Source organism: Mobula birostris, chromosome 10 (genome assembly GCF_030028105.1).
Source record: "Mobula birostris isolate sMobBir1 chromosome 10, sMobBir1.hap1, whole genome shotgun sequence".
NCBI classification, from domain to species: domain Eukaryota; kingdom Metazoa; phylum Chordata; class Chondrichthyes; order Myliobatiformes; family Myliobatidae; genus Mobula; species Mobula birostris.
The window spans coordinates 66,550,868-66,576,615 of NC_092379.1; the positions used below are offsets into that span (position 1 = coordinate 66,550,868).

General features: G+C 44.2%; 1 protein-coding gene across 8 annotated transcripts in view; it reads left to right on the forward strand.

Annotated features, from left to right (window-relative positions):
- LOC140204079 (muscleblind-like protein 3) overlaps positions 1 to 25,748 on the forward strand; it is a 185,493-nt gene that overhangs the window by 10,901 nt on the left and 148,844 nt on the right. The window contains exon 2 of one of the 8 annotated variants that reach the window (XM_072270389.1): positions 15,630 to 15,685. The exons of the other annotated variants lie outside the window; for them this stretch is intronic. The gene's annotated coding sequence lies outside the window, so the exon portion shown is untranslated. The remainder of the gene's footprint in view (positions 1 to 15,629; positions 15,686 to 25,748) is intronic. 8 annotated transcript variants of the gene reach the window in all.

Sequence of the window (25,748 nt, forward strand, 5' to 3'; positions counted from 1 at the left end):
GTTGAACAGCTTGTCATGTAAAGAGCATTTGATGCCTTTGATGAAGTGCATTTTTCACTAAATTTCAGAAGAATGAAGGATGAAACCCCATCGAATGGTGAAAGGTCTTGATAGAGTGGATGTGGAGAGAATAATGCTGGGAGAGTCTAAGACCAGAGGACACAGCCTTAGGATACAGTGCTGTCCTTTTAGAACAAAAATGAGGAGGAATTTCTTTAGCCTGAGAGTGGTGAATCTGTGGAATTCTTTGCCACAGGCAGCTGTGGAGGCCAAGTTTGTATGTATATTTAAGACAGAGGTTGTCAGATTCTTGATTGGTCAGGGCATGAAGTGATACAGGCAGAAGGCAGGAGATTGGGGCTGAGCTGAGAAATGGATCAGCCATGATGAAATAGTTGAGCAGACTTGATGGGTCAAATGGCCTAATTCTGCTCCTATATCTTATGGTCAATGACCACCACTACTGGTGTACTGGTGGCGGCCTGCAAGTGTCACTGTGTTTCTGGCACCAACATGGCATGCCCACAACTTACTAACTCTAACCCATACGTCTTGGGGATGTTGAAGGAACTGGAGCACCTGGAGGAAACTGACAGAAGCTTGGTGTGAATGTACAATCTTCTTATAGACAGGCGAGTAATTGAACCCCGTTTGCTGGCACTTTAATAGTGTTATGCCAACTACTGCACTACTGTGCCAAATTCACTGATGTTAAGTAAAAGCTGACTTCTGTAGATCAGGATGATGACCATCCACCCTGCCCATTACAGTGCAGTCTCATGAGGGTTTACAACCAAGCATGTGGAACAGAGTACTGCAGGCTCACTATGAGAAATTCCTTGCATCTTCTGTGTAATGCCTCTCTTTGAATTCAACACAGTGGGAAATCCTCCTCCAAAAAGGCCTGTTGATTTTGTAGCATTAGAGCATGAGAAGTTTTATTTGTAACTTAGCAAATGCTGGTTCTTTCTATCTGAGCCCAACCAGATGGGTAAATTAAAAAATATCTGGAATAAAGCAACAGAATGGGGTATGCAAAGCTGAGATTGGTACACTAAAGGAACAAAGTAAAAGGGATCTTTTCTGACCACAGGGAATCCCCATGTTCTTTGTGACTGTTTATTGAACTCTCATTTTCCCTTATGGCAAAGAAGGGGGCCATTCAGCCCTTTGAGTCTATGCCTACTCTTGGAAGATTGCCATCAATACCATTTCTATGTAAACTGCTCTCTCTCGTCTACATCAGCTCTGCACTGATTTTACTGACATTGTTCTAGACAACAGGGCAATTCACAGCAGCCATTTAATCTACCAGCACAGCTTTGACATTAACTGCTCCTGGGTTGCCCTTGCTGGTATCACAGGTTCATACAGCATGAAAACAAGCCCTTTGGTCTCAAGTCTAAGCTGACGATCAGAAATCTGCTTTGAAAGTGGGCTTACCTTTTTGAAAACGGCTTCTTTGGTTGTCAGGGTGCTGAAGGCAGCTTTTGTCATGCTAGTCTTCTTCATTCACAGCAATGGGTAGAGAAGTTGGGATGTTATGACGCAGTTGTATGAAACTGGTCAGACCATGTTTTGAATATGGTGTTCTACTTTGATCACTCTGCTATAGAAAATATGCCATTAAGTTAGAAAGGGTACAGACAAGATTTGCAATGTTGTTGTTGCTGAAGTTGAGGACCTGAGGTTGAACAGGTTGGTACTTTGTTCATTGGAACGTAGGTGAATTTACTCAAGGTGTATAAAACCACGAGGAACATTGATAAAGTGATTGCAGTCTCCCCCCCCTCAGATTGGGGAATTAGAAACTAGAGAGCATAGGTTAATGGAACGGTAGGTGTGAGTCTTTGCCTTTATGATTCTACTGTTTTCTTGTTTTATTCTCCTCACATTCCCATTAACTCCTCCCAGAATTTACCAGTTGCCAATATACCACGGCACACAGTGGCACTGGAGTGTAGTTACTCAGGATGCACAGTGAACTATTTGTGCACAGCAAACTCTAAGCAAAATGACATAATGGCCAGATGTCAGTGATACTGGGCAGGGAAAAGTATCAGCCAGGGCGACAGGGAGATCCCCCTACTCTTAGAAATCACGTCAGTAACGCCTAGATAGTCACCCTCTGCAAGGTAATGGCAGCAGTAGCAGCTCATTGTAATCTGCTCCTGAATCTCAGTTCCAATAATTTAACAGGCGTTTGGACATGTACCTGAATTGGAAAGATTCAGAGGGATATGGGCCAAATACAGGAAAGTAGATGGGCATGCTGGTTAGTATGGACAAGTTGGGCTTGATTCCTTTACTTGATTATGCCATTTGGTGTGGCAGAGTGGGCATGGATCTGGGAAACACATCTAAGCTTCTTTGTGGAAAAGATTACCATCAAGAGAGAGGAACTGATACAATAATATTCTCAAAACTTCCTTGAAAATATCTAGTATCCCCGTTGAGTCCTGGGAATCCCTGGCCTAAGGCTGCTCGAAGTAGCAAAGGTGCATTCAGGACAGCACTAGGAGCCTTGAGTCTAGCAGAAGATGCTTCTGAACCTAATAGTCTTGACAGGCATCGTGTCTGTGGGTCTGACATTAGCTCAGTGTTCACCTCGGAACCCACAGAAATGAAGTAGAAAATAAATCATCCTTGATCACAAGTGACTGCCTGAGGAAGAAAAGCTGGGTTACTTTTGAAACCTCATCCGCTGATAGAGTAGCACTCCCACAGTTTTTCACAGGAGTGTTAGCTGAGATTCCACATTCCAGTCTTCAGAATGAGACCTGAAACTATGGCCTTCTGACTCAGAACACGTTGCTTGTCACTGTCATCTAGATTTCTATTGTTCTATTCTGGACAATGGTGGGGTGCAGATGATGTTCGTTTCATTAGACCTTGACTTTGTACTGCTCGTTGCATAACTTAGCTACCGTATTAAAAGTGAGGCTGTTCTGCAGGTGTTACGAGAGCTGCTTCTCCAATGCATATTGTAGTGGAGCTCTCAACACATTATTCATTGTACCTTCAAAGTGGCAGCTCCATCAACTTTGCTAACAGAATTCTCAAAAAAAAATGGCAGGAAGCTTATAAGCTTTAAATGAAATATGTGGCCACTATATGATTTCTGCATATTTGCTTGGTGTTTCACACACTTCCTGAACTTAGCGTGTCACCATAGCAACAGGAGAAGTGTACAGAGGCCTGTACCACTGTTCACTTAGATTATGAACAATCTCAATCTTATTTCTACTTGTGTGCCTTCACTCAGCAGCTCTTATTCAACAAAAACAAGCTGTTGATTGCAGTACAGCTTGGATTTTAGGGAAAAAAAAGTTCCTTTCATGCTGAATTATCCCAAGACATTTTATAGGAGTATATTTAGAATAGATGAAATTGGACATGGATTCTCAATGAGCCAAGGGACCTATGCTGTGTAATTTTTTTCACATCCCCTTTCTGCATTCCCATCAACTCATCCCCAAATAGAGTCCGCAAGTTTAACAGCATGGAAATAGGCCTTCATTCCAAAGTGTTCATGCTGATCAAGTTAGCTACCTGAATTAGTCTCATTTGTCTAGGCTTGGCCCATATCCCTCCAAACTATTTTCTATCCATTATACCTGTCCAAATTTATTTTAAACATTGCAATTATACCCACTAATACAGTTTCCACTGGAAGTATATACTCACCACCCTTTGTATAGAAAATGTTGCCCCTAAAGTCCTTTACTCTCAGTGACCACTTTATTAAGTACACCTGTATACCTCACTGGTGCAAATATCTAATCAACCAATCATGTGGCAGCAACTCAGTACATAGAAGCATGCAAAGATAGTTAACAAGTTCAGTTCCTTGTGACCTATGGAGACAAAAATTGAGCCCTCCATACTGGTCTTCCTTATTTGGGTGGGGGAGAGTCCCATTTGTTGTATTCTGTTTCAATGGATTGTGGGGAATATGCTCGCAGAGTTCATAAATGTTTTAGGTGGATAATTAGAGAATATGTACGGCGGGGGTCCCCAACCTTTTTTGCACTGCGGACCGATTTATTATTGACAATATTCTTGTGGACCGCCTGACCTGGCGTGGGGGGGGTGGGGTAGGATTGCCAATGGACCAGAGTAGCAGTAAAATACGTTGTGTTTACCCTGCGAAAGACTACCATGACCATGAAGCCTTGCGCAGGCACTTGTGTGCGCATGCGTGTATGTGCTGATTTTTTCTACAAATCGTTTTTGGCGATTCTGTTCAGTGAAACTACACTGTACGTACATTATTTCTACTTTATATAGGCCGTGTATTTATCATATCATTTCTGCTTTTACTATATATTAGTGTTATTTTAGGTTTTATGTGTTATTTGGTATGATTTGGTAGGTTATTGTTTGGGACTGGGAACGCTCAAAAAATTTTTCTCATGTATATTAATGGTAATTGCTTCTTCGCTTTACGCCTTTTCGGCACGGAAGGTTCCATAGGAACACCCTACCTTAGCGGCGGAAATATGGGATAAGGGTGGTCCCATATGCGACAAACCAATTTAGCCCAATATATGGGATGTCCCGGCTAATATGTGACAGATGGCGACCCAGGGTTGGGGGGTGGGTGTTAATCATGACTGGAATATAAGTTATAAGGCACTTATAAGTGGCTAATACACTCAATTTCATTTCTAACAGGGTTTATCTAACGAACTTAATATTAAACACACAGTGCATACTTTCCTCGTATGAATATAGTGATAAGTCAATTATAAGTCACTCATAACCCAATAACATCATAACATTTTAAGTAATGTTTGGATATTAAACACACAGCACATATTTTCCCTGTATGAACATATAAAATCATTGCAACACACCAATATCGCTGAATCAGTGGGAGCCCTGGGCTTGTTTCCCTGCAACAAGATGGTCCTATCAAGGGGTGATGGGAGACAGTGATACTCGAAGGGGGTTCCTTGTGTCCAGTCTATTCCGCAATTTAGTTTTCGTTGCATTCATTGCAGAAAACCCCGCTACGCAGAGATATGTTGGAAATGGAAGCAACTTTTTCAGTGCTTTTGTGGCTTTCTCAGGATATTTAGCCTTGACTTTGATCCAGAATGCCGGCAGAGATGTTATGTCAAACATACTTTTCAGCTCGCCGTCATTTGCAAGCTCGAGGAGTTGATCTCCTTCCCGCGCTGACATGGATGACGCGCTGGTCATGACCTCGCATGTGTAATGGCTCAACAGTGGGCGCGACAGGGAATGAGGAAAGGTGCAGCTGATTCATATCGTTTCCTCGCGGCCTGGTAGCACGTGCTTTGCGGCCCGGTGGTTGGGGACCACTGGTGTACAGGATACTGCTGGAAAAATGGGACACCCAAGTGGCCAACCATTTTATTTCCACTTCTCATTCTGACATGTCAGCCCATGGCCTCCTCTGCTGTCACAATGAGGTCACACTCAGGTTGGAGGAGTAACACCTTATATTCCATGTAAGTAGCCTCCAACCTGGTGGCGTAAGCATCAATTTCTTGTACTTTGGATAGTGCACCCCCACTTCACCATTCTCCATTTCCTCTCTTACCTTATTCCCTTACCTGCCAATCACTTCCCTCTGGTGCTCCTCCCCCTTTTCTTCCTTCCATGGCCCTCTGTCCTCTCCTATCAGATTCCCCCTACTCCTGCCCTGTATCTCTTTCACCAAATAACTTCCCAGCTTTTTACTTCACCTCTTCCCTTTCCCCCTCCCAGTTTCACCCATCACCTCATGTGTCTTCCTCCTCTCTCCTACTTTCTTACTGACTCCTTATCGTTTTTTCACCAGTTCTGATGAAGAGTCTTAGACCAAAATGTTGAGTATGTTCTTTTCCACAGGTACTATCTGGGTTGCTGAGTTCCTCCAGCATTTTGTGTGTGTGTGTGTGTGTGTGTGTGTCTGTGTGTGTGTGTGTGTTGCTTGGATTTCCAGCATCTGAAGATTTTCTCTTGTTTGGGAGTATGGACTTGGGGGTTTGTGGATTGGCTCACCTGTGGCCTGACCAGGAGTTCTACTGTGGAGATTTCCAGATGTGGGAATAAGTTTGATGTTACTGGACCTTGAGGGTGGCGAGAAGGTGTCTGGCCACTTAGGGCAGTATATTTCAAAATGGTTCTAGAAGCCCGGTTAAAACCGAGTGGGCTCAGGGATATTTATCCCCTGGTTTAATGCTGAGGTGGGGAAAAGGCTGACAGAATTTATGGCTATTATCATTGCAATGGGTGTGTAATGGGTTGAACAAGTCAAGTCAAACAGGGTCATGATCTGCTCAGACTCTACCTCGGTGCTGTAGAGTTTGGAATTGTGTTCAATAAGCCCTGATATGTTGATGGAAGCGTGCTATATTTTATATGTTCTGGAGAGTGCGGGTATAGTTGTACAGTTTTGTTGGGAACCTGCACATGTGGGTGTACTGGGTAATGAAAGGGCAGATGTTACAGCAAAACAAGCACTTACCAAGTCTGAGGTAGACATTATAGTCAATATACGAAAGTATGAAATCTTGTATTAAGTTGGCTTGAATTGGGAAATAACAAAAATTGTGGGATAGGTGCGGGATAAGGAAATGGTATTACAATTTGTTTCCATCAGTGTGTGTTGGGAAGCAATAGGAGGGAAGACATCTGGGTATCGAGAAATGAATTTGCATCCATTCCTTGGCCCTTGTTGGTAAACATGGGAATGGGTGTTGTGATTTTTCTAATGTCCCAGTAACTGGAATATGTGATCATGGTGTGCCACAGATATTTGTTGGAACATGGGAAGTTGATTAAGTAATTATTGGATAGATCTGGGGTGTCTAGTCTTCAGGATATTCTGGCACCTGATGGCAGAGCTGGTTGGGCCACGTTGGGGCCTGGTGAACTTTAAGGCAGGTTTGGGAGATAGGATCTGATGCTCATTTTGGCTCTTGTCATACTCTGTTACAGTAGTGATGCTCTCTCTCGATGGGTGTGAGCTGCCATTAGCACAAAGGAAGAAGCTCCAAGTTGCTAATTAAATGTGCTGACAACACCACACTGATTGGCCTAAACTCAATAACGATGAGGTAGCCCACAGAGAAGAAGTCATCAGCCTGACACAGTGGTGTTGGAAAACAACCTCTCCCTCAATGTCGCAAAAACAAAGGAGCTGGTTGTGGGTTACAGGAGGAATGGAAAGAGGCTATCCTCTATTGACGTCAGTGGATCTGGGGTTGAGAGGGTGAACAGCTTTAAGTTCCTCGTCATAAACATCACTGAGGATCTCATGTGGTCTGTACATAGCGGCTGTGTGGTGAAAAAGGGACAACAGCACCTCTTTCACCTCAGACAGTTGAGAAAGTTTGGTGTGGGCCCCCAAATCCTAATAACTTTCTACAGGGGAACAATTGACAGCAACCTGACTGGCTGCATCACTGCCTGGCATGGGAACTGTACCTCCCTCAATTGCAGGACGCTGCAGAGAGTGGTGCAGACAGCCCAGAGTGTCTGCAGATGTGAACTTTCCACTATTCAGGACATTTACAAAGACAGGTGTGTTTAAAAAAAAAGGGACTGAAGAATCATTGGGGACTTGAGTCACCCCAACCACAAACTGTTCCAGCTGCTACCATCCGGGAAATGGTACCGCAGCATAAAAGCCAGGACCAACAGTCTCCAGGACAGCTTCTTCCACCAGGCCACCAGGCATTTATTATAAATTACTATAAATTGCACGTTTAGCTGGAGACATAACATAAAGATTTTTACTTGGCGTGTAAGTAAGGAAGTAAGTAATAAAGTCAATTCAATTCAAAAACAAGTTCAGTTGTTGTTCAGACCAAACATCAGAATGGGGAAGAAATGTGATCTAAGTGACTTTGACTGTGGAATGATCGTTGATGCCGGACAGGGTGGTTTGAGTATCTCAAACTGCTGAGATTTTCACGAACAAGTCTCTAGAGTTTACAGAGAATTGTGCTATATATATCCAGACTGGTTCAAGCTGACAGGAAGGAGACAGTAACTCTACCACAGTTAGAATGGTGGTGTGCAAATGAGCATCTCTGAATGCACAACATGACAAACTCTGAAGAGGATGGTCTACAGCAGCAGATGTCTACGTCTGGTTCTACTCCTGTAGCTAATAAAGGACATCCTCCAGTTTTGGACTGCCATAGCTAGGAAAAAATTATTGGCTCTTCACCTTACCTGTGTCCCTCATCTATAAGATTGGTCTTCAACCACAAGGTTAATATCCTACACTCCAGAGAAAAGGTCCCAGCCTATCTCATTACAATCCAAGCTGTCCAGTCCTGGTAGCATCCTCATGAAAGTTTCTCCAATTGAGGAGACCCTTTGTGTAGTTTACCTTGTCTATATCACAGTGGTGTAGTGGTTAGCACCAGTGATTGGAGTTTAATTCCTGCTGATGCCTGTAAGGAGCTTGTATGTTCTCCCCATGATCCAGAGGGTTTCTACCGGGTGCTCTGGTTTCCTCTCATCTTCCAAAGTCAACGTTAGTGAGGTGTAGCCATGCCATGTTGGAGATGGAAGCGTGGTAATACTTGTAGGCTGCCCAGTACAATCCTCGGGCTGTGTTGGTTGTTGATGCAAATGACTCATTTCGCTGCTTTGATGTGCATGTGACAAATAAAGCTAATCTCTGTAATCTCTAGCACCAAAATTTCATATACTACAAGCATCTTAACTTCCTTGGTCTCACGAAGAGCAGACCAGCATCTCCAGTGTCTCCTCACAACTAAAACACTAATTCCAGGCTACATCCTGGGATATCTCCTCTGCATCCTCGCCAGCACTGTCACATCCTCCATATTGTAAGATGACCTGAACTGCATAGAGTGATCCAGCTGAGTTCTGAGTTGGGATGTAACTTCCCTTCTGCAGTATTTAATGCCTTGACTAATGAAGGCTAGCATCACATATACTTTATGCTCTTATTTCTGAATCTCTCAAAAATCTTCTGGGTCCTTGCAGCTTTGATCGTTGTCCATTTCATAGGCAAACATAGTTCTGCACTATCTATAATAGGCATAATATTTGCCATACAGCTTTGGATAGCACTGAGAGGGGTATTGATCCTGGGAAGCTTGCATGCGTCAGAACATCTTGTCATATTTGATTAGGGTGAAGTTGTAGATTTTAAGGAACGATTTAAAGTCTCAAATAGAATTGTATCGAATAGAGAATGACTGAAGCCAAGATTGCCATTGTTTTGTTTCAGTCTTGAAGCTTTCAGTGATCCACAGCCCTTTCGGTGGGGGGAGGACAGAGTTCCATGTTTATTCTGCCTTCTGTGCATTTTCTTATTCGTTATTGATCCTCTCTGTGCCTTGTGGTGCATCGGGTGGCAACCTTGCCATTTTTTTTCGCATTTGTCTTTTTTTTTGAGGCCATGTTGCTAGCTCGGTGCTCAGCCCAGCACAGATGGAAAGTGTGCAAGGAGCTGGCTGGATTCGAACCCAGGACCACTCGCCTCGAAGTCCAGTGCAGATGCCACTATGCCACCATCCGGCATTTTATTACTTACCTGAGCTGAATTGGTTCTAACAGTCTTAGAGTCCTGAAGCATGTACAGTGGTCCAAGTGTGTGCTGACTGTCAACCACCATTTGTACTTGTCTGAGCAATATATTCTTGCTACACTCCCATCAGTTTGTGCCAGAGTCTACCATTCTCCTACACACTAGGGGCAGTTTACACTGATCACTTGATGAGCCCTGATTTTAAGATCATTGCCCCTTTGTTCAGGTAGTTAAGACAAGGGAGAGGGTTTATCTGTAGTAAATGATGGTTAAAGATAATCTTGAGAACACTTTCACTCCCCTAAATTCAGAATTATGGCTCTTGAGCAGCTGATGGCATTTTTTTCCCCATTGGCACGGTGTACTGAATTACTGAGGGAATGAACAGTGCCACACAGCACAGTGGATTGGTTAAATATAAACTGCAGTTTCCATGACAATTCAAGGCATGATGAATCTCTTGGGCAGGGAGATTTACAAGCCATTTTATTGCCTTGGGACCTGTAACTTGCTTTGCACAAAGCATAGCAGTATCAACCAGAGTTACAGTGGCATTGTTACCATTGCCCTGCACAATGACTTCTGGCACGATATGGGTCAGTCTCCATTAATGGTAGACTGACCTGTACGTTGACTTGTCTGTATGGACCACATAATCTCTTTAGCACTGGGGACAAATACTGAGAAATTGCAACCATTATGCAATCTAATTCACCGTCAAGCTGCTACATGAAATTTGAACCCACCCAGATTGTTCTGCTGAAGCTTGTAAAGGGAGAGTTTTAGTAGAGAGCGTCTCTCTGCCTTTTTTAAAGAGTAGACCATTCAGATTATCAGATCAGGCTGCTTCCTAGCAGAGTCATATATAATATACAAAGGTGAAATAGGCCTTTCGGCCCATTGAATTTGCAATGGTCTTTACTACCCAATAATACTGATCGGCTACTGATTCTAGTTTTTCTTTTAATTCTTCCTGCATTTCCAACCTTCTACCATATTGGACATAATTTGCAGAGCCTAATTAACCTAGCAATCTGCATGTCTTTGTGAACTGGGGGCTGGATGAGTGAGATCTGCAGAACCTGAAGGAAACCCTCACGGTCATAACCAGAACATGCAAACTCTACACAAACAGGAATTTACAGCAGACAATTAATCTTCCAGCATCTCTTTAGGATGTGGGAGGAAAGCCCATCCCACTGCAAAACACATAATCTGTCATCTTCCCAGAGACTGGCTTTTTCCCCCGTGGTCAGGTTTCCTCGCACATCCCAATGATGCACTGGTAGGTTAATTCACTATTGTAAATTGCTCTGTACAGTGAGTAAGTGGCAGAGGAATCATTTTGCTGGGCATGGGTGAGAGGAGGTAAATAGGAATAAGAAAATGTCTCCCCAAGGGAATTGATTGAGGAGAGAAGCGTTTGCAACTACAGGATCTTTGTCTTTCTGCGCATGATCTGAATATTGCTGTTGAAAGAAAGTTTCCAGAGTTATGTGAATAAATGTAAGTGATTTCCTGTCAAACCTGGATCAGAGATTTTGCCTTGGGCAATGAGAATGAAACAGGAAAAAATAGAAGATAATAGAAATGGAAATGGGTGTAGGCTATTCAGCCCTAATTACTGCTGTGCTATTTTATACATTGTGACTGATCTTTTGTCTCAGCTGTATTTGCCTGTTCTTTCCAAATCTCTCAGTTTCCTTCATATCCAAATATCCATCTATCTGGGTCTTGAATATACTGAGCCCCCATGAAGTTCAAAATAAATTTATTATCAAAGTACATATATGTCACCATATATAACCCTGAGATTGATTATCTTGTAGGTGTACTCTTTAAATCTAATAACCATAATAGAATAAATGAAAGACTGCGCCAACCAGTGTGCACAAATGAAGAAATGACAAACAAATATGCAATAAATATTGAGAACATGAGATGAAGAGCCCTTGAAACTGAGCTCATACGTTGTGGGCAAACAACAGGAATTCTGCAGATGCTGGAAATTCAAGCAACACTCATCAAAGTTGCTGGTGAACGCAGCAAGCCAGGCAGCATCTGTAGGAAGAGGTGCAGTCGACGTTTCAGGCCGAGACCCTTCGTCAGGACTAACTGAAGGAAGAGTGAGTAAGGGATTTGAAAGTTGGAGGGGGAGGGGGAGATCCAAAATGATAGGAGAAGACAGGAGGGGAAGGGATAGAGCCAAGAGCTGGACAGGTGATTGACAAAAGGCGATACGAGAGGATCATGGGACGGGAGGTCCAGGAAGAAAGACAAGGTGGGGGGGGGGGGGACCCAGAGGATGGGCAAGAGGTATATTCAGAGGGACAGAGGGAGAAAAAAGAGAGTGAGAGAAAGAATGTGTGCATAAAAATAAGTAACAGATGGGGTACGAGGGGGAGGTGGGGCCTAGCGGAAGTTAGAGAAGTCGATGTTCATGCCATCAGGTTGGAGGCTATCCAGACGGAATATAAGGTGTTGTTCCTCCAACCTGAGTGTGGCTTCATCTTTACAGTAGAGGAGGCTGTGGATAGACATGTCAGAATGGGAATGGGATGTGGAATTAAAATGTGTGGCCACTGGGAGATCCTGCTTTCTCTGGCGGACAGAGCGTAGATGTTCAGCAAAGCGGTCTCCCAGTCTGCGTCGGGTCTCGCCAAAATATAAAAGGCCACATCGGGAGCACCGGACGCAGTATATCACCCCAGTCGACTCACAGGTGAAGTGTTACCTCACCTGGAAGGACTGTTTGGGGCCCTGAATGGTGGTAAGGGAGGAAGTGTAAGGGCATGTGTAGCACTTGTTCCGCTTACACGGATAAGTGCCAGGAGGGAGATCAGTGGGGAGGGATGGGGGGGACGAATGGACAAGGGAGTTGTGTAGGGAGCGATCCCTGCGGAATGCAGGGGGGGGGGAGGGAAAGATGTGCTTAGTGGTGGGATCCCGTTGGAGGTGGCGGAAGTTACGGAGAATAATATGTTGGACCCGGAGGCTGGTGGGGTGGTAGGTGAGGACCAGGGGAACCCTATTCCTAGTGGGGTGGCGGGAGGATGGAGTGAGAGCAGATGTACGTGAAATGGGGGAGATGCATTTAAGAGCAGAGTTGATAGTGGAGGAAGGGAAGCCCCTTTCTTTAAAAAATGAAGACATCTCCCTCGTCCTAGAATGAAAAGCCTCATCCTGAGAGCAGATGCGGTGGAGACGGAGGAATTACGAGAAGGGGATAGCGTTTTTGCAAGAGACAGGGTGAGAAGAAGAATAGTCCAGATAGCTGTGAGAGTCAGTAGGCTTATAGTAGACATCAGTGGATAAGCTGTCTCCAGAGACAGAGACAGAAAGATCTAGAAAGGGGAGGGAGGTGTCTGAAATGGACCAGGTAAACTTGAGGGCAGGGTGAAAGTTGGAGGCAAAGTTAATAAAGTCAACGAGTTCTGCATGCGTGCAGGAAGCAGCGCCAATGCAGTGGTCGATGTAGCGAAGGAAAAGTGGGAGACAGATACCAGAATAGGCACGGAACATAGATTGTTCCACAAACCCAACAAAAAGGCAGGCATAGCTAGGACCCATCCGGGTGCCCATAGCTACACCTTTAGTTTGGAGGAAGTGGGAGGAGCCAAAGGAGAAATTATTAAGAGTAAGGACTAATTCCGCTAGACGGAGCAGAGTGGTGGTAGAGGGGAACTGATTCGGTCGGGAATCCAAAAAGAAGCGTAGAGCTTTGAGACCTTCCTGATGGGGGATGGAAGTATATAAGGACTGGACATCCATGGTGAAAATAAAGCGGTGAGGGCCAGGGAACTTAAAATCATCGAAAAGTTTAAGAGCGTGAGAAGTGTCACGAACATAGGTCGGAAGGGACTGAACAAGGGGTGATAAAACAGTGTCGAGGTATGCAGAAATGAGTTCGGTGGGGCAGGAGCAAGCTGAGACAATAGGTCGGCCAGGACAGGCAGGTTTGTGGATCTTGGGTAGGAGGTAGAAACGGGAAGTGCGGGGTGTGGGAACTCTAAGGTTGGTAGCAGTGGATGGGAGATCCCCTGAGTGGATAAAGTCGGTGATGGTGTGGGAGACAATGGCCTGGTGCTCCTTAGTGGGGTCACGATCGAGGGGTAAATAAGTGGAGGTATCCGCGAGTTGTCGCTGTGCCTTGGCAAAGTAGAGGTCAGTACGCCAGACTACAACAGCACCCCCCTTATCGGCGGGTTTAATAATAAGGTTAGGATTAGTGCGGAGGGAGTGGAGAGCAGAGCGTTCGGAAGGAATGAGGTTGGAATGGGACAAGGTGCAGTGAAGTCGAGACGGTTGATGTCCCGTCGGCAATTAGCGATAAAGAGATCCAGAGCAGACAGAAGACCAGAGCGGGGTGTCCATGAAGAAGAGGAGGGTTGAAGACGGGAGAAGGGGTCATCGGTGGGGGTGGAAGAGTCCTTGCCGAAGAAGTAGGCTCGGAGACAGAGACGGCGGAAGGAAAGTTCCGCATCATGGCGAACACGGAACTCGCTGAGGTGTGGGCGAAGGGGGACAAAGGTGAGGCCCTTACTGAGGACCGAGCATTCTGCCTCCGACAGTTGAAGGTCGGAGGGGATGGTAAAGACCCGGCACGGATGAGAGCTGGAATCAGAGGGGGGAGGGGAGAGGCTGGGGGTGTCAATGGAGAGGGGAGGGTTGGGGTGAAAGGAAGATGGAGCCTCCGAGGGCCCAGGAGTTGACGGTGGGATCTGAGGAAGACGGGGCTGCGGAGTAGTGGTGGGGGAAGGGAAGACGGGAGTCACAACAGCAGCACTCCTCGTACCCCATCTGTTACTTATTTTTATGCACACATTCTTTCTCTCACTCTCCTTTTTCTCCCTCTGTCCCTCTGAATATACCTCTTGCCATCCTCTGCGTCCCCCCCCCCCCCCTTGTCTTTCTTCCCGGACCTCCAGTCCCATGATCCTCTCGTATCCCCTTTTGCCAATCACCTGTCCAGCTCTTGGCTCCATCCCTCCCCCTCCTGTCTTCTCCTATCATTTTGGATCTCCCTCTCCCCCTCCAACTTTCAAATCCCTTACTCACTCTTCCTTCAGTTAGTCCTGACGAAGGGTCTCGGCCTGAAACGTCGACTGCACCTCTTCCTACAGATGCTGCCTGGCCTGCTGCGTTCACCAGCAACTTTGATGTGTGTTGCTCATACGTTGTGGGAACATTTCAGTGATGGGGCAAGTGAAGTTGAGTGACATTAGCTTTGGTTTGAGAGCCTAAAGGTTGAGGGGTAATAATCGTGAACTTAGTGGTGTGGGTCCTGAGGTTCCTGTACCACTTTCCTGATGGCAGCAGTGAGAAGAGAGCATGACCTGGGTGGTGGGGATCCTTGATGATGGATGCTGCTTCCCTGTGACAGTGTTTATGTGCTCAGTAATGGGGAGGGCTTTGCCTGTGATGGACTGGGTGTATCCACTACTTTTGTAGGATATTCCATTCAAGGGCATTGGTGTTTCCATACCAGGCTTTGATGCGGCCATCAAATTTAACCTGATGAAAGGCACATTGAATACCATCACCTCTCAAATTTTCCCTCACTGGGAAATATATCAACTGCTGCTCATAGCCATTCAGCCCCAGTATTGATAACCTTCCCAGACATGCTATCCACGTACCTCTCAGTCTTACTGCTGGACTGCATTGATGTCGGCTGTTGCTGAAACAGCCAACATCAAAGTAGAATAGGGCCAGAGGCATTCGTTCCGAGTGGCTTTTGTTTTGGACTCGAGCACGGCTGTGGGATTAATTTAGGAAGGAATGCTGCAGTGAGAATGATTTTGTAATGACACGAGGCAGTGGGATGAGTTTAGAAATGGTGCAATGGATTGAGGTTGGAATGATACAGAGCAGCCCCATTGGTTTAGCAAGGCTGCAGGGCAGTGAGGGTAGTTCAGAAGTGATGCAAGTTTAGGATTGATGCTGGTAATTGCTAATTGGTTTATTATTGTCACAAGTATCAGGTTACGTTGAAAATCTATTTGGCATGCCATGCATGCAGATCGTTTCACAACATCTGTACATTGAGGTAGTGCAAGCGAAATAATAATAGGATGTAATTTTTGATTGCTTCATCCAGCAAAAATTGAGACGAACACCAGGACCCTGAAGTCTCCTTCAGCTTTAAGGAACGAGGTGCAGTGCTGCTATGATTTAAATGTCATTCAAAGTGACGCAGGCTATTAAAGTCTAACCCATTCAATGAAGAAGTTATTGTATCCTTCGGATTATATGTTCCAGGTTATTTTAAAATCTTAATACAGCTATTCGATTAGTTAATCCCTTATTGTCCATTGAAGCTTCTCAAGTGATCAAGAGACTGAAATTTGTGACTAAATTCTTCTTTCGTGATAACTGCAGCAGCGTTTTGCATACAACAGGATGCTGCAGCCAGTGTGCTGATGAATGAATATTGACTATGGGTGATAAGTTGGCTGTCTTTTTTTTTTGTGCAACTGGTATTGCATTACGGCCAACTATCTGAGCTGCTTCTGTAAGTAGATAGGGACTCACACTTATCATAGTCATTGAATTGCACAGTATGGAACAGACCATTTGGCCCTACTTGTCCATCCTGGTCAATGGGCATTCTTCTGTATTAATATCTCTACAAGTACCTGGTCCATATGTTTCTATGCATGAATGATGAAGTGCTCTTAAATACTGTCAGAGGTTGAACTTCCACTTTTCTCTCGGGCAGTGCAGCAGTGCATTCCAAGTACTTGCCACTCTCTGGGTAAAGAAGGTCCCCTTTAAATCTCTTTACCAAATTCCCTAAACATCTGTCCTTTAATTTCATCTACCACAACAAGAGGAAAGTTTCCTAAGTCTACCCTATCCTTACTTGTTATTTTATATACCTCAGTCATGTGTGCTCTTAATCTCCTTCACTCCTGGGAGAACAGACTCAGCTACTCCAACCTCTCCTATAATTGAATTGCCCCAGTCCCGGGCAACCTTCTGGTGAATCGTTTCTGTAATCACATCCTTCCTCTACCCTGGTGACCAGAACTGTATGCAGTGCTCCAGCTGAGGTTTCACTCAGGTTTTATGAAGTTGGAGCATAATCTCATAACTTCTGTACTCAATGCCTCAATTAATGAAGGTGGGTATCCCCATGTTTTCCAAACTATATCATTGAGCTAAAATCCCACCTTTATGGATCTATGGACGTATTCAAAGATGGTTCTGTTTCTTAGTACTCCCTAAGAACCTATCATTCATGGTGTTAGTCATATCTCCTTTGGTGCTTCTGTAAGTGTATCATCTCAGATTTGTTTGGATTAAACTCTGCCGGCTTTTTCTCAGCCCACATTACTAAAACATCGATATCCCCTTGTAGTCCAAGACTACCTTCCACACGGTCAAACACTCCACGTCTCTTTGTGTTATCTGTGAGCATGCTGATCTTGCCTCCCACATCCATATCCATTCATGCGTATTACCTCTGCAGATGAATCACCAGCAGTTCCTGTGGGACACCAATAGTCACAAGCATCCAATCACAAAAACATTCCTGTACCATCACCCTCTGTTTCCGATCGCCAAACCTGTTTTGGATACATTTTGACAACTTGCCTTAGATTCAAAGGGGCCCACACTTTTTGTACCATCTCTCAGTAAGACCTTCTCAATAGTCTTACAAAACTGTGTAAATCACATCTACTGCCTTGTCTTTATTAATACACACATGTAGTTACCTCTTCAAAGAATTTGATCAAATTGGTCAGACAGGATCTGTCCTTGACTAAGTGAGCTTGGATATCTGATGAGTTTGTACCTTTCCGTTAATCTTCTCCTTCACAACTTTTTCCCCAGTGCCTGCATGACCTTTATTATGTTCACAGGTCCTTTATTACCAAGTTATTCTGTGCTGCCTTTCTTGCAAAGAGGAACCAGGTATGCTGTCCTCTTCAGTAACACACACAAAATGCTGGAGAAACTCTTTCTTTATTAATCTTTTTATTGATTTTTAAAACAGGCGTAAATACAGTCAAGAGGAGAATTAGTTCAAATATATATATCAGTACCAATATAAACTAAGATTAAGACAAACATGGTCAAAGTCATAGACATTTTTAAACTAGTATAAAATATATAATAATTAAAAAAATGAAAATAACAACTCTCCTCTTACCAGTTTATGAAGGAAAAGGAAAAAACATTGGGTTTTGAATGAAAAGAAAGAAAAAAAAACCCACTACACTATAATAAAACAAAAAAAAAAGGGACTGGGCAGTCCATTTTGAGGATACGACCAAAAAAGGAAAGAAAGAAAGACTTCCTGATCAAATCTAAAACTTCAAAAAAAATTGTACGAGTAATAAATCAAATTAAATGAAAATATTGGATAAAAGGTTGCCAGATTTGCTCAAACTTAAAGGATGTATCAAATGTCCGACTTCTTATTTTCTCTAAACTTAAACAGGATATAATGGAGGAGAGCCAATAAAAGACCGTAGGTGGATTATGGAGAAACTCAGCAGGTTAGCTAGCATTTATGGAAAATAGTGCAGTTGACATTTCGGGCCGAGACCCTTCATCAGGACTGGAAAGAATTGGGTAAAACGGGGGTGGGGGGGAGTGCGGGAAGGAGGACAAGCTAGGACAAGATAGGTGAAGCCAGGTAGTTGGGGCGAGGGGGGGGGTGGCGGGGATGAAGTGAGAAGCTGGGAGGTGATGGGTGGAAAAGGGCAAGGGCTGGAGAAGAAGGAATCTGATAGGAGAGGAGAGTGGACCACAGGAGAAAGGGATGGAGGAGTGGCACTTGGGTGAGGTGATAGGCAGGTGAGGAGAAGAGTAAGAGGCCAGAGTGGGGAACAGAAGAACAGGGAAAAGGGAGGGGGAAATTACCAGAAGGAGAAATTGATGCCATCAGGTTGGAGGCTACCTAGATGGGATATAAAGTGTTGCTTATCCCCCCGAGAGTGACTTCATCACGGCAGAAGAGGAGGCCATGGACGGATTATGTTGGTATGGGAATGGCGAAAGGAATTCAGATGCTTGGCCACTGGGAAATACCATTTTGTGCGGGTGGAGCGGAGATGCTGGACAAAGTGGTCCCCAGTTACGTCGGGTGTCAGCCAGATAGAGGAGGCTGCATCGGGAGCACTGGAAAACCCTCAACAGATTTCCATACAGCTTTGGATCACCTGGACAATGCAAATACCTATGTCAGGATGCTGTTTATTGACTATAGCTCAGCATTTAACACCATCATTCCCACAGTCCTGATCGAAAAGCCACAGAACCTAGGCCTCTGTACCTCCCTCTGCAACTGGATCCTCAACTTCCTGACCAGAAGATCACAATCTGCATGGATTGGAAATACCACCTCCACCATGCTGACAGTTAACACTGGCGCTCCACAGGGATGTGTGCTTAGCCCACTGCTCTGCTCTGTCCATATCTATGACCGTGTGGCTAGGCGTAGCTCAAACTGCATCTATAAATTTGCTGATGATACAACCATTGTTGGCAAAATTTCTGATGGTGACAGAGAGCATACACGAGTGAGATATACCAGTTAGTTAAGTCGTGTTGCAGCAACAATCTTGCACTAAACGTCAGCAAGACCAAAGAGCTGATTGTGGACTTCAGGAAGGGTAAGACGAGGGAACACAAACCAATCCTCATAGAGGGATCAGAAATGGAGAGAGGAGCAATTTCATATTCCTGGGTGTCAATCTCTGAGGACCTAACTTGGTCCCAACATATCGATGCAGCTATAAAGAAGGCAAAACAGCGACTATATTGCACTCAGAGTTTGAGGAGATTTGGTTTGTCAACTAAAGCACTCAAAAACTTGTACAAATGTACTGTGGAGAGCATTCTTATTGGCTGCATCGCTATCCAGTATGGGGGGAGTTACTGCACAAGATCAAAATAAGTTGCAGAAGCTTGTAAAATTAATCAGCTCCATCATGGGCACCAGCCTCTAGTATCCAAGACATCTTCAAGGAGTGATGCCTCAGGAAGGTGGCAGCCATCATTAAGGACACGCCCTTCTCTCACTGTTACCTTCAGGTAGGAGGTACAGGAGCCTGAAGGCACACACTCAGTGATTCAGGAACAGCTTCTTCCCCTCTACCATCCGATTCCTAAATGGACATTGAACCCATGAACACTACCTCACTACGTTTTTATTGCTGTTATTTTGCATACTTATTTTAACTTGACTATTTAGTAGACATACTTACTGTAATTCAGTTTTTTTTCTCTATATTACTTTATCATAAGAAACCCCCTTTTACTGGGTGCATCTGGAAATGCAGCTCGGTAGCCCGTCATTAACAGCCACTAGATTCCGCGGTGAGAAACCCAGCTTTCTCAGGCTTTGTACGTCTAGGGTGTATATGACTTGGGTACTGCCGAATCCGTGTGGTTGGAATGTCTCACCCATCCAAACCCTGGTTTGTGTGACTGCTGTGTGCTTTACTGCCCCCAGCAAGAAATAACAGAGCATACATTGCTTACAAGTATTAAGAAGTGTATTTAAGAATGTTAACTTAAGTAAACAGTTATTAAAGGAAAGAAAGAAAAAACAAAAAAGGGCCATTATACTTAAACAGTCACATGTGTACGGTGGAGCTCAGATCTTGAACTTATCTGTAATTCATGCTGGACCCTCGGTCTGCATGAAAAGACATGCCACCTTCCGAAGGTTGCTCGAAATTCATCTTGAACAAACAGGCTCTCCCAAGGGAGTCTTGGTTCTTGCTTCTTGAAGCCATTCATCTGCGCAAAGCACCTTGTGCAACAGGAACAGCATCGTCGGCCATCTTTCCTCCTGTCTTCTCCCAGCTCCCGACAATAAAGACCTCTCCGCCTTGCATTCTGTAGCACCTTCTCCCAATTCTACCATCCTGATCGGCTGACGGGACATTCCTGAGTTGAAAAACATAACGTCTTATCTCAGCTCAAGCCCAAACAAGCTGAAAGTAGAACAGACTTTTCTTACAGGACTGCTAAAATGAAATGCCTACAGCATAGCAGTAAAAATCTTAACCAGGGCATTACACATGTATTTCGTTGTACAGCTGTCGTAAAGTTAACACATTTCACGATATATACCGGTGCTATTAAATCTGATTCTGGTTCTGTATCAAAGTCTCAAAAACAGTTATTTTCCCCAAACAATAAGGCTGATCAACACCGCCACTAACTCCTCCACTACTTTATTATCTCTGGTCAGTCACCTTGTGTACAGCCTGGCATCACTTTATGGACATGCAATCAATCTATGTAAATAAACTATCTTGTATGTTTATATTTATCCTGTTTTTAAAAAGTTATTATTGTGTTCTTTTATGTGTATTTTTGTGCTGCATTGGAGCCAGGGTAACAATTACTTTGTTCTCCTTTACATTCGTGTGCAGGAAATGACGTTAAACAATCCTGATTCATCACCATATTTTTCCTTGGGATTCTTTTTCTTTCAGGCATTTACAGGAAAATAAAGAAATACAAAAATATTTATGAAAAACTATAAATAACAGACTGACAAACAACCGATGTCCAAAAGAAGACCACTTAGCAAATAATTTTTAAAAAGTAAATAAATATTGAGTTGTAGAGTCCTTGAAAGTGTGTCTATTGGTTGTGCAGTCAGTTCTGCTTTGAAGTGAGTGACATTGTCCACGCCTGGACCTAGGCTTGTATGGCAGTAGTAAGAAGAGAGCATGGCTTGGATGATAGGGGTCCATTGGGTGATGATGGATTTTACTTTCTTGTGACAGTGCTCATTGTAGATGTGCTCATTGATGGGGAGGGCTTTGCCTGTAGTGGACTGGGCTGTATCCACTAGTTTTTGTTCTTCAGCATTTGTGTTTCCATACCAGGTCCTGATGCAACAGTCAGGATACTCTGCGCTGTGCATCGATAAAAGTTTGAGAAAGTTTTTGAAGACCTGCTGAAATCTACACAAGCTTCTAAGGAAGTAGAAGTGCTAGCATGCCCTCTTTGTGATAGCACTTATGTGCTGTTCCCAGGATGGATCTTCTGATGTGGTAGTGCCAAGGGATTTACAGTTACAGATCCTCTCCACCTTCAATCCTCCGAGCACAGGCTCATTGACCTCTGGTTTCTTCCTCTTGTCAATAAGCAGCACTTTGGTTTTGCTGATGTTGAGTGAGAGGTTGTCGTTATGGCACCAGCCACTCTCTTATATTAGATTATGAGGACCCTCAGTCCTCGTTTATTGTCATTTAGAAATGCATGCATGCCGATTCAACACCACCTTTGTCTTGGCCAACAACAGCAGTGTCATCAACGATCTTAAATATAAGACTGGAGTTTTGCTTGGCCCCTGCTCGACTCACTTTATACTGTGATCGTGTAGCTGAGCACACAGACTTATGGTGTACCTGTGCTGATGGAGATTGTGGAGGAGATGTTGTTGCCAATCCGAACTGGCTGGGGACTGCAAGAGAGGAAATTGAAGATCCAGTTACATGGGGAGGTATTGAGTCTTAGTTTGAGGAACTTAGTGATGAGTTGAGGGTGTGATAGTGTTGAATGTTGAGTTGTAGTCAATGACGAGCATCCTGATATATGTACAGGTGTACCAGAGCTGAGTGAAGAGCAAATGAAATGGCATCTGCTGAGGACCTGTTGTGATATTCATGATCTCAGACAATCTCATGAATCTTTACAGCAAATTAGTTCCTCTCCCCTAATTACAAATGGAGATACCTTAACGTTTTTCTAAAGAGTCGCTACACCCTAATACCAGACAGGGAGATGACCTCTGATTGCTTCTGCCAGAACATGATTCTGTACAGCGTTTCTACAGTATGCTGTTTGTCTTCCTGCTGTAGAAATGCGTTCAAGTCTGAGGGAAGTTCAGTTTCCTTTCTGGTGCACTGTGTTGCTGACATGAGATCCAATATATGAAAATGAAAGACTATAGATGCTGCAAATTTAAAATGAACTTGAAAATGCCAGAAACATTCAGTAAATTGGCAACATCTGTGGAAAGAGGAAGGAGTAGAGGGCAACCAGAGAAGGTGGGGGGGTGGGGGGTGGGGTCTGTCAGGGAGGATGAATAAGAGGGGAGGGAAACTGGAGAAGGAATGGAAACTTAACGAAAGGAAGAAAGGTGGAGGCATGTTGAGGAGATGCTGATAACAAGCGGAGGAGTTCACCTCAGTTCAAAGCAGGACAAGGTCAGGTCAAAAGCTGCATTACCATCTGGTGGCTTCTGCACAGGATCAAAGTAAGTCGCAGAACATTGTAAAAATTTGTCAGCTCCATCATGGGTACTAGCCTCCATAGTATCCAAGACCTATTCAAAGAGCAGTGTCTTAGGAAGGTCTCATCCATCATTAAGGACCCCCACCACCCAGGACATGCCCTCTTCTCATTGTTACTATCAGGAAGGAAGTACAGAAACCTGAAGGCGCACACTCAGCGATTCAGGAACAGCTTCTTCCCCTCTGCCATCCGATTTTCTAAATGGACACTGAACCCATGAGCACTACCTCACTACCTTTTAAAATTTGTTTCTGCACAACTTACTTTAATTTGATTATTTAATATACATCTATATTATTGCTATAATTCAGTTTTTTCCTGTATTAGCTATTGCATTGTACTGCTCCTGCAAAGCTGAGAAATTTCACAACATGTGCTGGTGATAATAAACCTGATTCTGATTCTGAACATTTCAGGTCGAAGTCTTTGACCCAAAACATTAGCTGTTTCCCTCAGAGGGGATGCCACACCTGCTCCTGTGTTCTGTGTTCCCTGCTTATCAGATGAGCGTATTCTTGATTATGATATGTTGAAGTGTCTGTTTTAATACTGTAACTTTAGAGTCTTTTTGAACTGGGCCCTGGGCGGCCAGTTTACCAAATGTGGTTCAACAGAGAACCAGTCCAATCTAAATACTGAATACACTAGATTTAATATTTGAACATACATGAAAAGTTGCCACATCAGTGCAGATGGCTTCCAAAGATTTTAAAGATTTTGCCTTTGTACTCCTGACATGGAATGGAGAGTGGCTGTAGGAAACGTAAGATTAGGTGGGGCAGGTAATGTTGCAGCTGCAGTGATTCTAAAGTGAATGTGAATTTAATGTCCAATGTATCAATGAACATTGATTATTGACAGAGATATCTACAGCACAAAATTCTTAAACTTTCTAGAGGTGACTCCTCTGTCTGCATTAAAGCTTGCCCAATTACAAAGGTGCGGTCTACATTTAATTTCTCCTTGCAGCATAGAAGGAAGCTATTCAGCCCACTGTGTCTGTGTTGACTCAGTCTCCCTGTAACTTATTCTTCCCGTATTCCCATCAGCTCCCCACAGATTACAACAATGCTCAAAGCCAAATGTTCTGCTTCTGTGTGATGGTAGGCACACTGTAGACAGATGCACTTGTCCATCTTTAGTGCCTTAGCGGGTGAAAGAGGGAGACTTAGTGAAACAACAAAAGCTTTCAACTTGCTTTCTTTTCAGTGTTGGGGTCCAACGACAGAGCCATAGAGAGATACAGCAGGGGAACAGGCCCTTCTGCCCACTAAGTTCCTGCTGACCATCAACCACCCATATGCACTAATGCTCCATTCATTACATTTTATGTACTTCACACATTCTCATCGACTTTGCCCAGGTTCTACTGCTCAACTAGACCCCTGGAGTCTCTGCCTGTGACAGAGAGGTGTTGGACCATGAAGTATGCAGTCTTAACAGTGAGTGATTACTTTGTTCGCTTTTCTTGTGATCGCAAGACCCTGTTGGCAGTTGGTGGTGTGGATTGCTGCAAGTCCAATTCATTGGTTTGTTGGCACGTGGCAGGGAAGCTGAGTGGCCTCGGTCATAGCAAGGACTAGGCCTCAAGCCACGTTGTCGCCTGTTTGCAGCCACCCAGCAGAAGCCAGCAGAGTCGAGCACTCCACTGGAATGTTGGAGGTGGTGTGACGTGGCGTCCATTCTGGAGTCGGTGCCGCCCCGCAGTGTTCGCTCAGCAGAAAACAAGCTGTATGGCGCTTGACGACAGACTGCTACAACATTCATGGACGCGGGGACTTGGACTATGTCTTTTTAGTGACTGCTGTACTGATTCAGATACATCTGACTGAGAGTACAAGTTCCGTCCGTCACAGGGAGCCGGGAGCTATCCACAAAGCAGAGCTGTATCAATGGGAGAAACAGAGCAACCTTCACTCTGAACCCTGGAGCACTGTTGATATGTAAGCAGTATCTTGCAGCTTTGACTGTAAGTCAGTGATCCTAAAGGGCGAGCCAGCAAGTGCTGCATTTGCCAAGTCTACACCACAACAGGCTGCAGATAACAGATGGCGAGAGCATCAGGGCAAGCGTGGAAGTGGCCACGGGATTATTCTAGTGTTCCTCTTTTGTTGGCAAATATGCAAATGAATTCAAAGCAGATTGAGGCTGTATGTGTATGGCCATGAGTCATCACTAAACCGACTATAAAACCTTTCTGATACATCATCTCCAAGGAGGTAGTATTGGATGGTGTAAAGAAGGACTGGAACATGAAAGCAAAGATGTACTGCTGAGGCTTTTATAAGGTGTTGGTCATTTGGAATTTTTTGCCTCTATAATCTAAGAAAAAATTTGTTGGCCCTGCAAAGGGTCCAAACGAGGTTCACAAGAATGAAAGACTTAACCATTGAGGAACATCTGTTGTCCCTGAGCCTGTAATTGAAAGAATTCGGAAGCATTGGGGGTGGGGGGCGGGAGTGGTGAGGAGAATCTCATGTATACCTACTTGGTGCTGAAAGGCCCACATGGAGTGGATGTTCCCATTTGCAGGAGAGTCTAGGATCTCAGTGCATAGCCTCAGGATAATGGGACAATGCAATAAAATTGAGTTAAAAAGAGATTTCTGGTGAATCTGTGGAATTCATGTTCATACAGGGCTCTGGAGGCCAAGCATTGGGTGTATTTAAGTCAAAGATTAATAGATTCTTGATTGTAAGGAAGTTGAGGGTTAGGAGAGAAAGTGGGAGATTGGGGTTGAAAAATATATCAGCCACGATTGAATGGTGAAGCTGATTCGATAGACCAAGTGTCACACTAAATAAATAAAGACATTCTGTTCCTATATCTCATGGGGGTTCCAGAATCTGAGAAGTTTGTGAAATGAATGAGATCATGCATCTCAAGTGGAAGTATAATGATGAAAGGTCATCCAAGGTCAATCACATCTTGTTATCAATGGGCA